At 50.6% G+C, this 10,491-nt stretch overlaps 2 pseudogenes; both read right to left on the reverse strand.

Moving 5' to 3' along the window:
* Positions 1–2,455: 2,455 nt before the first annotated feature.
* LOC139269966 (U2 spliceosomal RNA) lies at positions 2,456–2,693 on the reverse strand (annotated as a pseudogene).
* A 141-nt stretch (positions 2,694–2,834) lies between these two features.
* LOC139269996 (U2 spliceosomal RNA) lies at positions 2,835–3,066 on the reverse strand (annotated as a pseudogene).
* Between the last annotated feature and the right edge of the window lie 7,425 nt (positions 3,067–10,491).

The following is a 10,491-nucleotide window of genomic DNA, read 5'->3' on the forward strand; positions in this document are numbered from 1 at the left end:
TCTCCTGACCAGCTGCGGGCCAAAGACTTATGCGCTCATGAAGGACTTACTGGCACCCGAAAAGCCGTCGGACAAAATCTTTGAAGAGCTCAGCAAACTAATCGGAGAGCACCTCAAACCAGCGAGCAGCATACACATGGCTCGACACAGAGTCTACATCCACCAACGTCGTGAAGGACAGAGCATACCGGACTTTGTAGCAGACCTCCGGCGTTTGGCCAGCCTCTGTAAGTTAACAGACGCCTGCAGCGGGGGAGATGCTAAGGGACTTCTTCATCGAGGGTATCAGTCATGCGGGAATTTTTCGTAAGTTAATTGAGACCAAGGACTTAACCTTGGAAGCGGCAGCGTTGTTAGCTCAAACTTTCATGGGGGGGGGGGAGGAAGAGACGGAAATGATTTACATTCGCAATTCTGCCTCTAACACGGCGATGGATCAGGGAGTCAACATCATTAATGCTACTCAGAGCCCCGCAGGTAGGCAGGGGCAGTCCGACATTTACCAGGCAGCAATAGATCCCAGAGCAGGATCTCAACAGAGACAATGGCAGGCTGAACAGACGTTCACGCTATCACAGTGGACAATGCGGCCCGGGATGGGGCCATTGACACCCACTAATAGGGTACTTAACAGCAGCCAAAGGGACAGTCAGCGCGGAATTCCTGGCCATAGTCCCTTTGTCCACAACAATGGAAACTTTAACTCATGCTGGAGGTGTGGGGGAAAACACTCAGCCAGATCTTGCACATTCCAACATTTTGTCTGCAGAAACTGCAATCTCAGTGGCCATTTAGCTCGAATGTGTAGAAAACCTGCAACCAGACTGATATATGAGACAGATGGACCAGAAGAGGGTTCTGTGAGGCAGGATGACTTTTGGGGCAAATTGATGGACGCCGAGGTTCAGCGGGTCCATGCGGCGAATATTCACAGTTCATACACCAAAACGCCACCAATGATGATGAGGGTTTTGTTGAATGTCAACCCATTACGCATGGAGCTGGACACTGGGGCCAGCCAGTCACTCACGGGTGTTCAGCAATTCGAGAAGCTATGGCCACTCAAAGCCAGTAGACCCAAATTAGAGACACAATTACGGACTTACACCAAGGAAATCATTCCGGTGCTAGGCAGTGCAATGATGGCTGTCACACACAATGGGCTAGTGAACCGCCTGCCACTCTGGATTGTCCTGGGCAATGGTCCCGCTCTGTTGGGGAGGAGCTGGTTAGCCGAGATGAACTGGAAATGGGGGGATGTTCACGCAATGTCCTCGGTGGAGCGAAGTTCGTGCTCACAAGTCCTACAACAATTCGAGTCACTATTTCAACCGGGCATCGTACTTTCAAAGGCACTAAAGTAGTGATACACATCACCCCGGACGCCTGGCCAGTGTATCACAAAGCCAGAGCGGTGCCGTATGTGATGCGGGAAAAAATCGAGAGCGAATTGGACTGGCTGTTACGAGAGGACATCATCTCGCCTGTTGAATTCAGCGACTGGGCGAGCCCCATCGTTCCCATTCTTAAAGCGGATGGCTCTGTCAGGATCTGTGGCGACTACAAGGCCACCATCAATCTGGTGTCCCAACAAGACCAATACCCGCTTCCAAGAGCAGAGGACCTCTTCGCCACGCTGGCAGGCAGCAAGCTGTTCACCAAGCTGGACCTCACTATAGCCCATATGACCCAGGAACTGGCCGATGAAGCCAAACTACTGACCACCATCACCACGCACAAGGGACTGTTTGCGTATAACAGGTGCCCATTTGGCATTTGATCAGTGGCCGCGATTTTTCAATGTAACATGGAAAGCCTGTGTAAATCCATTCCTGGAACGATCGTATTCCAGGACGACATCCTCATCACGGGTCGAGATACCGAGGAACACCTCCACAACCTGGAGGAGGTGCTACGCCGACTGGGCCGGGTAGGCCTGCGACTCAAGAAGTCTAAATGTATGTTCTTAGCTCCTAAGGTTGAGTTTCTGGGCAGGGGGGGTTGCTGCAGATGGGATTCGTCCCACTGAATCCAAAACAGAGGCGATTCGACGAGCACCCTGGCCCTGCAACACATCGGAGCTGCGTTCATTCCTGGGACTGTTGAACTATTTCGGGAACTTTCTGTCGAACTTGAGCACGTTGTTGGAGCCGCTACACGTGCTCCTGCATAAGGGTTGCGATTGGTTTTGGGGGGACTGTCAGGAACGGGCTTTTGATCGGGCGTGAAACCTACTTTGTTTAAACAAGTTGTTGACCCTGTACAATCCCGGTAAACGTTTAGTTCTGACATGTGATGCATCGTCCTATGGGGTTGGGTGCGTGTTGCAGCAGGGTATTTTTTTTTTTAATTCGTTGCCAATCTTTCCAATTCTTTGTCAAATCACAAACGCCAGAGGTCACCTTGCACACATCAAGGATCACTCTGCGCCAATGCTCTTAGCCAAAAGGCCTAGAGCCACTGCACCGTTCCTGGAAGTACTGCAATACCAGGTTCGTGCCATGGAGCTGGATGGGTCAGGCCCCCCACACACCTCCGTGGAGGTGGATGGGTCAAGCCACCCCACCCACCTCCTATTTCCAAAAAGCATAGGAGAATCACCTTCCTGATCCAGGGAGAACCACGTTGGGGTCATGGTTACTCCCCTGTTAGGTCAGTTACGCATGATCTTAGCCAAAAGGCCGAGAAGCGGTGTTGCAGCAGGGTAATTTTTTTTTTTTTTTTTTTAATTCGTAGCCAATCGTTCCAATTCTTTGTCAAATCACAAACGCCAGAGGTCACCTTGCACATGCCAAGGATCACTCTGCGCCAATGCTCTTAGCCAAAAGGCCTAGAGCCACTGCACCGTTCCTGGAAGTACTGCAATACCAGGTTCGTGCCATGGAGGTGGATGGGTCAGGTCCCCCACACACCTCCGTGGAGGTGGATGGGTCAACCCACCCCACCCACCTCCTGTTTCCAAAAAAGCAAGCATATACCTTCCTGACCAGGGAGAAACCACCCGGAGGTCATGGTGGCTGGTCAGGTTAGTTATGCATGATCTTAGCCAAAAGGCCGAGAAGCAGGGTAATGCTGAGGGTCAGCTACAACCTGTGGCTTATGCCTCCAGGTCGCTCTCTCAAGCAGAACGGGCTATGGGATGGTCGTGAAGGAAGCACTTGCATGTGTCTATGGTGTAAAAAAAATGCATCAGTACCTCTTTGGTAGGAAGTTTGAATTAGAGACAGACCACAAGCCACTCACATCCCTGTTGTCAGACAGCAAGGCTGTCAATGCCAACACATCAGCCACATAGAGCGGTGGGCTCTCACGCTAGCTGCTTATGACTACTCCATCCGGCACCGGCCCGGCACTGAAAACTGCGCTGACACGCTCAGCAGGCTCCCACTGGCCACCACCAAGGGGGCAGCTGAGTAAAGTGCTGAGATGATCATGGCTGTCAATGCCTTTGACAGTGCAAGCTCCCCCATCACAGCACGCTCTCCATCCAAACCGACTGCCTACTATGGGGCAGCCGGGTAGTCATGCCCCAGAAGGGCAGGGAGGCATTCATCAGGGAATTCCACAGCGAGCGCCCAGGCATTGTGATGATGAAGGCCATTGCCCGGTCACACGTTTGGTGGCCTGGAATTGATTCAGACCTGGAACACTGTGTTCGCAGGTGCACGACCTGTGCCCAGCTGGGTAATGCCCCCAAGGTGGCCCCGCTCAGCCCGCGCCCTGGCCCACCAAGCCATGGTCACGCATTCACATTGACTACGCGGGCCCGATCATGGGGAAGATGTTCCTCATTGTAGTAGATGCGTACTCGAAATGGATCAAGTGCATCATCCTGAATTCATGCACATCATCCACCACCATGGAAAGCCTACGTGCGATCTTTGCAACCCATGGCTTGCCGGACATCCTGGTTGGTGATAATGGCCCGTGTTTCACGAGCTATGAATTCCGGGAGTTTATGTCGGGCAATGGCATCATCCATGTCAGGATTGCGCCATTCAAGCCGGCCTCCCATGGCCAGGTGGAACGGGCAGTCCAAATCATTAAGCAAGGTATGCTCAGGATTCAAGGACCGCCTATCACGCCTCCTGCTGGCCTATAGATCCCGCCCGCACTCGCTAACGGGGGTCCCGCCCGCAGAGCTACTCATGAAACGGACACTCAAAACTCACTTGTCCCTCATCCACCCAGTCCTGACCGACATAGTTGAGGGCAAGCGCAAGTCATGAAATGAGCACCATGACCGAAATTCAAGGGGGAGATGTACAGAAATAAATTATCCTGTATTTGTCCTCAATCACGCCATGGGGCCCAAATGGCTTGAGGGTACTGTAATTGACAAAGAGGGGAATAGGGTCATTGTGGTAAAACTCAACAATGGCCAGATATGCCGTAAGCATCTGGACCAAGTCAAAAAAAAGGTTCAGCATGGACACGGAGGAACCTGAAGAAGACCATGAGATGGAGCTCACACTACCACCAGCCGAACGTGCAACAAGAGCAATCAGAAGGATGCACAGTCCCTGAGGTCAGCCCGGACAGGCCAGAATCACCACAGGTGACAGACATTCACGTCAGTGTCCAACAACTTGAGCCCCAACTGCGGCGCTCCACGAGGGAGCGTAGACCACTTGAAAGACTAAACCTATGATCCCAGTAAAACTTTGCAGGGGGGGAAGGTGATGTCATGTTTGTAACTACAATGTAACACCACTGTATTAATGTATACACTCAACTCAGATGCACACCTTGACCACAGGGGGTGAACTTGTGGGAGACACTTCTTACCTGATCACACTGGTATATAAAGGGAGGTCCCATGCAGGGTCATCACTTCTGGAGTCCTGTAATAAAGAGTTAAGGTCACAGAGTGGCCTTGTCCCTGGAATGTGTCTTGTGTGGTCTCATGCTGTAGAGTAAGGACCTTACAAAGAGGGAGTTAGATATGGCCATGACAGCTAAAGGGATCAAGGGATATGGAGAGAAAGCAGGAAAGGGGTACTGAGGTGAATGATCAGCCATGATCTTATTGAATGGTGGTGCAGGCTCAAAGGGCCGAATGGCCTACTCCTGCACCTATTTTCTATGTTTCTATGTTTCTTCTTTCTGGACAGTGGGCGGAGGGGGACGGGAGGGGTGGTGGTCTTGATGGACCTGTGGGATAGTAAAGAGATGAGTTAGATATGTCATATGAAGAATGAATACAGATACCATTATGCACATGATGGAACATTCATTGACTGCTGACACCAATCCCCATATGAGTGACTGATGTATGCCATGTGGTTATGAGATGTAATTCTGTCACCAGGTTGCTGAGATGTCCCCTTCTCTCCATCTCCCATCTCCATCTGCTTAGCGACTCCTAACACTTCCAGGGCAACCTCCTTTGCTGCTGTTAAGGTGGTCGATGTTATACAGCCACCTCCGTTTCTCTCCCTCTCCCTCATCATGGGCTCTCTTCTCCTGCAAGGAGGGAAAGAAGTGGTTGAATGAGAGTGATGGAATGCGTAAGGAATGTATGGGTTACATCTTTAGAAGGTGACTATGATGGAGTGGTGTGCCACTGTCAAATGGCCTCCTTGTGTGCTGTTCGTTGGTATGATTGCATTAGGATGAGCATGAGTGTGAGAGGTGGTTAGTCAAATGGAAATGGGAATATGTAGATTGGGAGGAAAGAGTGAACGTGCAATATATGTTGGTGCGAGTAATGATGTTCAGGAGCAGGCTTGGGAAAGCAGAGTGATGGGGATGTGGTGAGAGGCACAGCAGGATGAAGTTAAATGTGGCTTTGCACTCACCTTTCCTGATCTAATGAGATAATTGAAATGTTTCCGGCACTGCGCCCAAGTCCTCCTGGCAACATCCCTGCTGTTGACCCCCTCTACATTTTGGAGCCACGCTCTTTTGGTCTGCTGGAAAGGTATCTTCCGCCCATCGCAAGGGAAGATGACTTACCTGCATGCTCTGACTCCCTCTACAAGCATATGGAGGGAGCCATCTGAGAACTTGGGTGCAGCCCTTTGTCTCTGTACAGTCATGTTTGCTAGCCTTTCCAATCGCCCAGTGCAGTGCCTGCACACGCCTGGATGTACCTTCAAATACAATATGGCCATGGCTCCTTTAAATAGCCCAGCTGAAAACGCGTGATCGACGACGTCATTTAATAGCGCCATTAATGGAAAGTCGATCTCGGGAGAGGGATGAAATGAAGAACCGGGTCACGACCCGCCATGGCGACCACCCGCACCTGACCCGCCCTGGTACAGAAAATTCCGGCCATTAAAGCAGTACACATGTAAAAGACATCAATATGGGGTTCTGATCATAAAGTGGTATTATTGTTTCATTATCATGTTATGCTATCATACAAGTAGATACAAGGCAGCGTGAGTCAACTCCCGCAAAGGCAAAATGCTCAAGACCGCTTAAGGAATGACTCACACCACTGAACTAAAGGTTATGGCAGGCCCCCGAGTTTGTTTAAAAACTAAACTTGTATTTTGCTTGAAGCCTAACTCCACAATTTTAAGAAATTATGAGCTGGACTTTTGGCTAATTTGCGCTTCAGTAACGCCTGTTAAATGCTGTTTTGGGGTGTTACGCCGGGCGTCCAGGATTTAGCGCCGGCCGGAATATTCGGCTATTGGTTTGCGCCAGCACAAAAACTTACCGCCCCGCCCTCCGTTTTCAGCGTGATTATGATGTCAATTGTCGTTTGCGATTTCCTGGCCCTCGGGGCGGCGGTGTGTACAAAATTGATGCCTGGCCATGGGGATGCTCTCCTTCGGTTTGAGTTGGTCCCGAATTAGCACTTTCAGCTCCTCGTATGACTTGGTCATTGTTTTCTCTTGTGCAAGCAAGTCCCTGACGAGGCCGTAGACTGTGGGCCCACAACGGGTCAACAGGATAGCTCTGCGCTTATATGCCAGCGTGGCCGGATCATCATCCAACCAGGTCGTTTGCTACGAAATATTGGTCGAGCCACTCCGTAAAGGCTTCCCAATCTTCACCCTCTGAGAACTTTTCTAATGCACCAACGTTAGTCATTTTTGCGTGAAAGTTCGTAATCTCGTCGCCAGTTGTTATGTCTTTATTACTCTTATGAATGACCCCACGAGGTCTACATAAGAAAAATGGAACATAAGAATTAGGAACAGGAGTAGGCCATCGAGCCCCTTGAGCCTGCTCCGCCATTCAACAAGATCATGGCTGATCTGGCCGTGGACTCAGCTCCACTTACCCGCCCTCTCCCCGTAACCCTTAATTCCCTTATTGGTTAAAAATCTATCTATCTGTGACTTGAATACATTCAATGAGCTAGCCTCAACTGCTTCCTTGGGCAGAGAATTCCACAGATTCACAACCCTCTGGGAGAAGAAATTCCTTCTCAACTCGGTTTTAAATTGGCTCCCCCGTATTTTGAGGCTGTGCCCCCTAGTTCTAGTCTCCCCTACCAGTGGAAACAACCTCTCTGCCTCTATCTTTTCTATCCCTTTCATGATTTTAAATGTTTCTGTAAGATCACCCCTCATCCTTCTGAACTCCAACGAGTAAAGACCCAGTCTACTCAATCTATCATCATAAGGTAACCCCCTCATCTCCGGAATCAGCCTAGTGAATCATCTCTGTACCCCCTCCAAAGCCAGTATATCCTTCCTTAAGTAAGGTGACCAAAACTGCATGCAGTACTCCAGGTGTGGCCTTACCAATACCCTATACAGTTGCAGCAGGACCTCCCTGCTTTTGTATTCCATCCCTCTCGCAATGAAGTCTAGTATTGCACTTGAGCTGTTGTGACCTTAGTCTCATTTATTGTAACTCCAGAGTGAGGCACAAGCATCGTGGGCAGCCTTTTATACTCGCCCTGCACACCTATGCAGGTGACCCTCAGGTCTCCCACCGCAGTGCCCTCTGGTGGCACACCTTATGTGACTATACAGTTAGTATACATGGTCTACATACATGAAAAAAACTTTGCTTACAAGATCAGTGAGAGATTTCAATGGGGACAATACTAGTTCGCCAACGTAGTTTGCTGGTTGATATTGGCAGGCGGCTTCAAGCTGGAAGAAGGGCTCTTGGTCAGGTTGGGCCATGGATTCGAAGAGGTTGCAGACGTATGGGGAGGAGGCCTTACCTCCCTACGGCTTTACAACGAACATCGTTCATACCTCCAGATCTGAGTCGCAGTGCGTAAGAAGGCTGTGCTTCTGAAAAGAAGTGCTGACACAGAAAATCCAGCTCCTACAGGCAGACCTACAGTCTACCAACGCCAACAGGACTGTGCTGCCTGTCGAGGTGAAGATGATTGTGGCGGTGGCCTTCTAGGCCTCCGGCTCCTTCCAGGCAGCAGCAGGGGACATATGCAGCATCTCTCAGCATGCTGACATTGCTGCATTCACCAGGTTACAAGGATATTTTACGCATGCAGAAGGGACTTCATAAAGTTCCCAATGAGCACGGACAGCTAGAATGAGAGGGCTTTGAGAGGGCTTCAGGGTTTGGAAGAATTGGAGGCCTCCCCAAGATTCAAGGCACCATTAACTGCACACACGTCGCCTTGTGAGCACCATTACACAACGCAGAGGTCTTCAGAAACCAAAAGGGATACCATTCCCTAAAGGTACAGCTAGTCCGCGACCATATGCAGCACATCCTCAGTGAATGCCTGCTATCCAGGGAGCACACATGATGCTTTCATCTTGCGTGAGAGCAGTGTCTCACAAATGTTTCAGTGACAAAGGCAAAGGCAGCACTAGCTGATCTGGGACAAAGGTTACGGCTTGGCCACCTGGCTCATGACTCCCCCTCCAGAACCCCACCACAGAAGTCGAGCAGCTCTACAATGACAGCCATGCAGCCACCGGCAACATCATCGAACAAACAACTGCGTGCTCAAGCAGCGCTTCCAATGCCTCGACCGCTCTGGAGGCAGCCTTCAATACACCCCTCAACAGGTCTCCGAATTCATTGTGGTGTGCTGCATGCTGCATAACTTAGCATCCTGAGGGCCCAGGTATTGCAGTGGAGATTGCAGGACCACCTCAGGAGGAGGAGGAGGATGAGGAAGACGAGTCTGGCAAGGAAGCCATTGCGGATCCACCACAACAACAGTACTTCATTGGCTGTAAAGTGCTTTGAGACATCCGGTGGTCGTGAAAGATGCTATATAAATGCTAGTCTTTCATTCTAGTCATTCATTGTAAAGGATCCTCCAGGCAAGAGTGATCTTAGCATTGTGTTCCTAACACAGATGAGACTGCACACAGGGAGGTTAAAGTAACAGTGACCTCAGTCTTTATTAAGACACTCCAGAGTGAGGAACAGGCCTTAGGGGCCGGCTTATATACAGTGCTCCCAAGGGATGCTGGGATCCCTTGGGACTTCAGAGGATGTGCTCCCTGGTGGCGGAACATGGGACTGCATGCTTTACATATACACAACATCACTCCCCCCCCAAAGTAAAAGTGACAACTATCTACAAGGTGAGGCAGTCGGGAGCCTTTCTTTTCCTGGTGGATCGCCTCGGTACAAATGTCTGTTCTGGTGTGTTGGCTGTGCCCTCGCTGGGCTGGCATGTTGTTAGCCCTGCAGGGCTGCTGGGTGAGCCTGGCCTTGCTGGTCTGTTGGGCATGATGGGTTCGATTTCCTGGTCCGGGGTGGTGTCATTGATCCTTTGGGTGTGTGTTGTGGGCTCGAAAAAGGTGGTGTCTGCTGTGGGTTGTTCAGGGCAGTCTGTGAACCGCAGCCTCGTGTGGTCCAGGTGCTTTCTGCAAATTTGTCCATTGTCTAGTTTGACTACAAACACCCTACTCCCTTCTTTAGCTATCACCGTGCCCACGATCCACTTGGGACCATATCCATAGTTTAGCACATACACGGGGTCATTCAGATCAATTTCCCGTGACACAGTGACGCGACCATCATTTACATTTTGTTGCTGCCGCCTGCTCTCTACCTGATCATGCAGGTTGGGGTGAACCAACGAGAGTCTGGTTTTAAGTGTTCTTTTCATGAGTAGCTCAGCCAGGGGCACCCCTGTGAGCGAGTGGGGTCTCGTGCGGTAGCTGAGCAGTACTTGGGACAGGCGGGTTTGGAGTGAGCCTTCTGTGACTCTTTTAAGGCTCTGTTTGATTGTTTGTACTGCCCGCTCTGCCTGCCCATTGGAAGCTGGTTTCAACGGGGCCGAGGTGATATGTTTGATCCCATTGCGGGTCATGAATTCTTTAAATTCGGCACTGGTGAAACATGGCCCATTGTCACAGACCAGTATGTCAGGCAGGCCGTGGGTGTCAAACATGGCCCTCATTATTTAACATTGAATCCATTTTGAAAAAGCATCCACCACCACCAGGAACATTTTACTGAGAAACAGGCCCACATCGTCGACATGGATCCTCGACCATGGTCTGGAGGGCCAGGATCACAAACGTAGTGGTGCCTCTCTGGGCGCGTTGCTCAACTGAGCACACATGCTGCATTGCCGTA

Source organism: Pristiophorus japonicus, chromosome 8, assembly GCF_044704955.1.
Source record: "Pristiophorus japonicus isolate sPriJap1 chromosome 8, sPriJap1.hap1, whole genome shotgun sequence".
NCBI classification, from domain to species: domain Eukaryota; kingdom Metazoa; phylum Chordata; class Chondrichthyes; family Pristiophoridae; genus Pristiophorus; species Pristiophorus japonicus.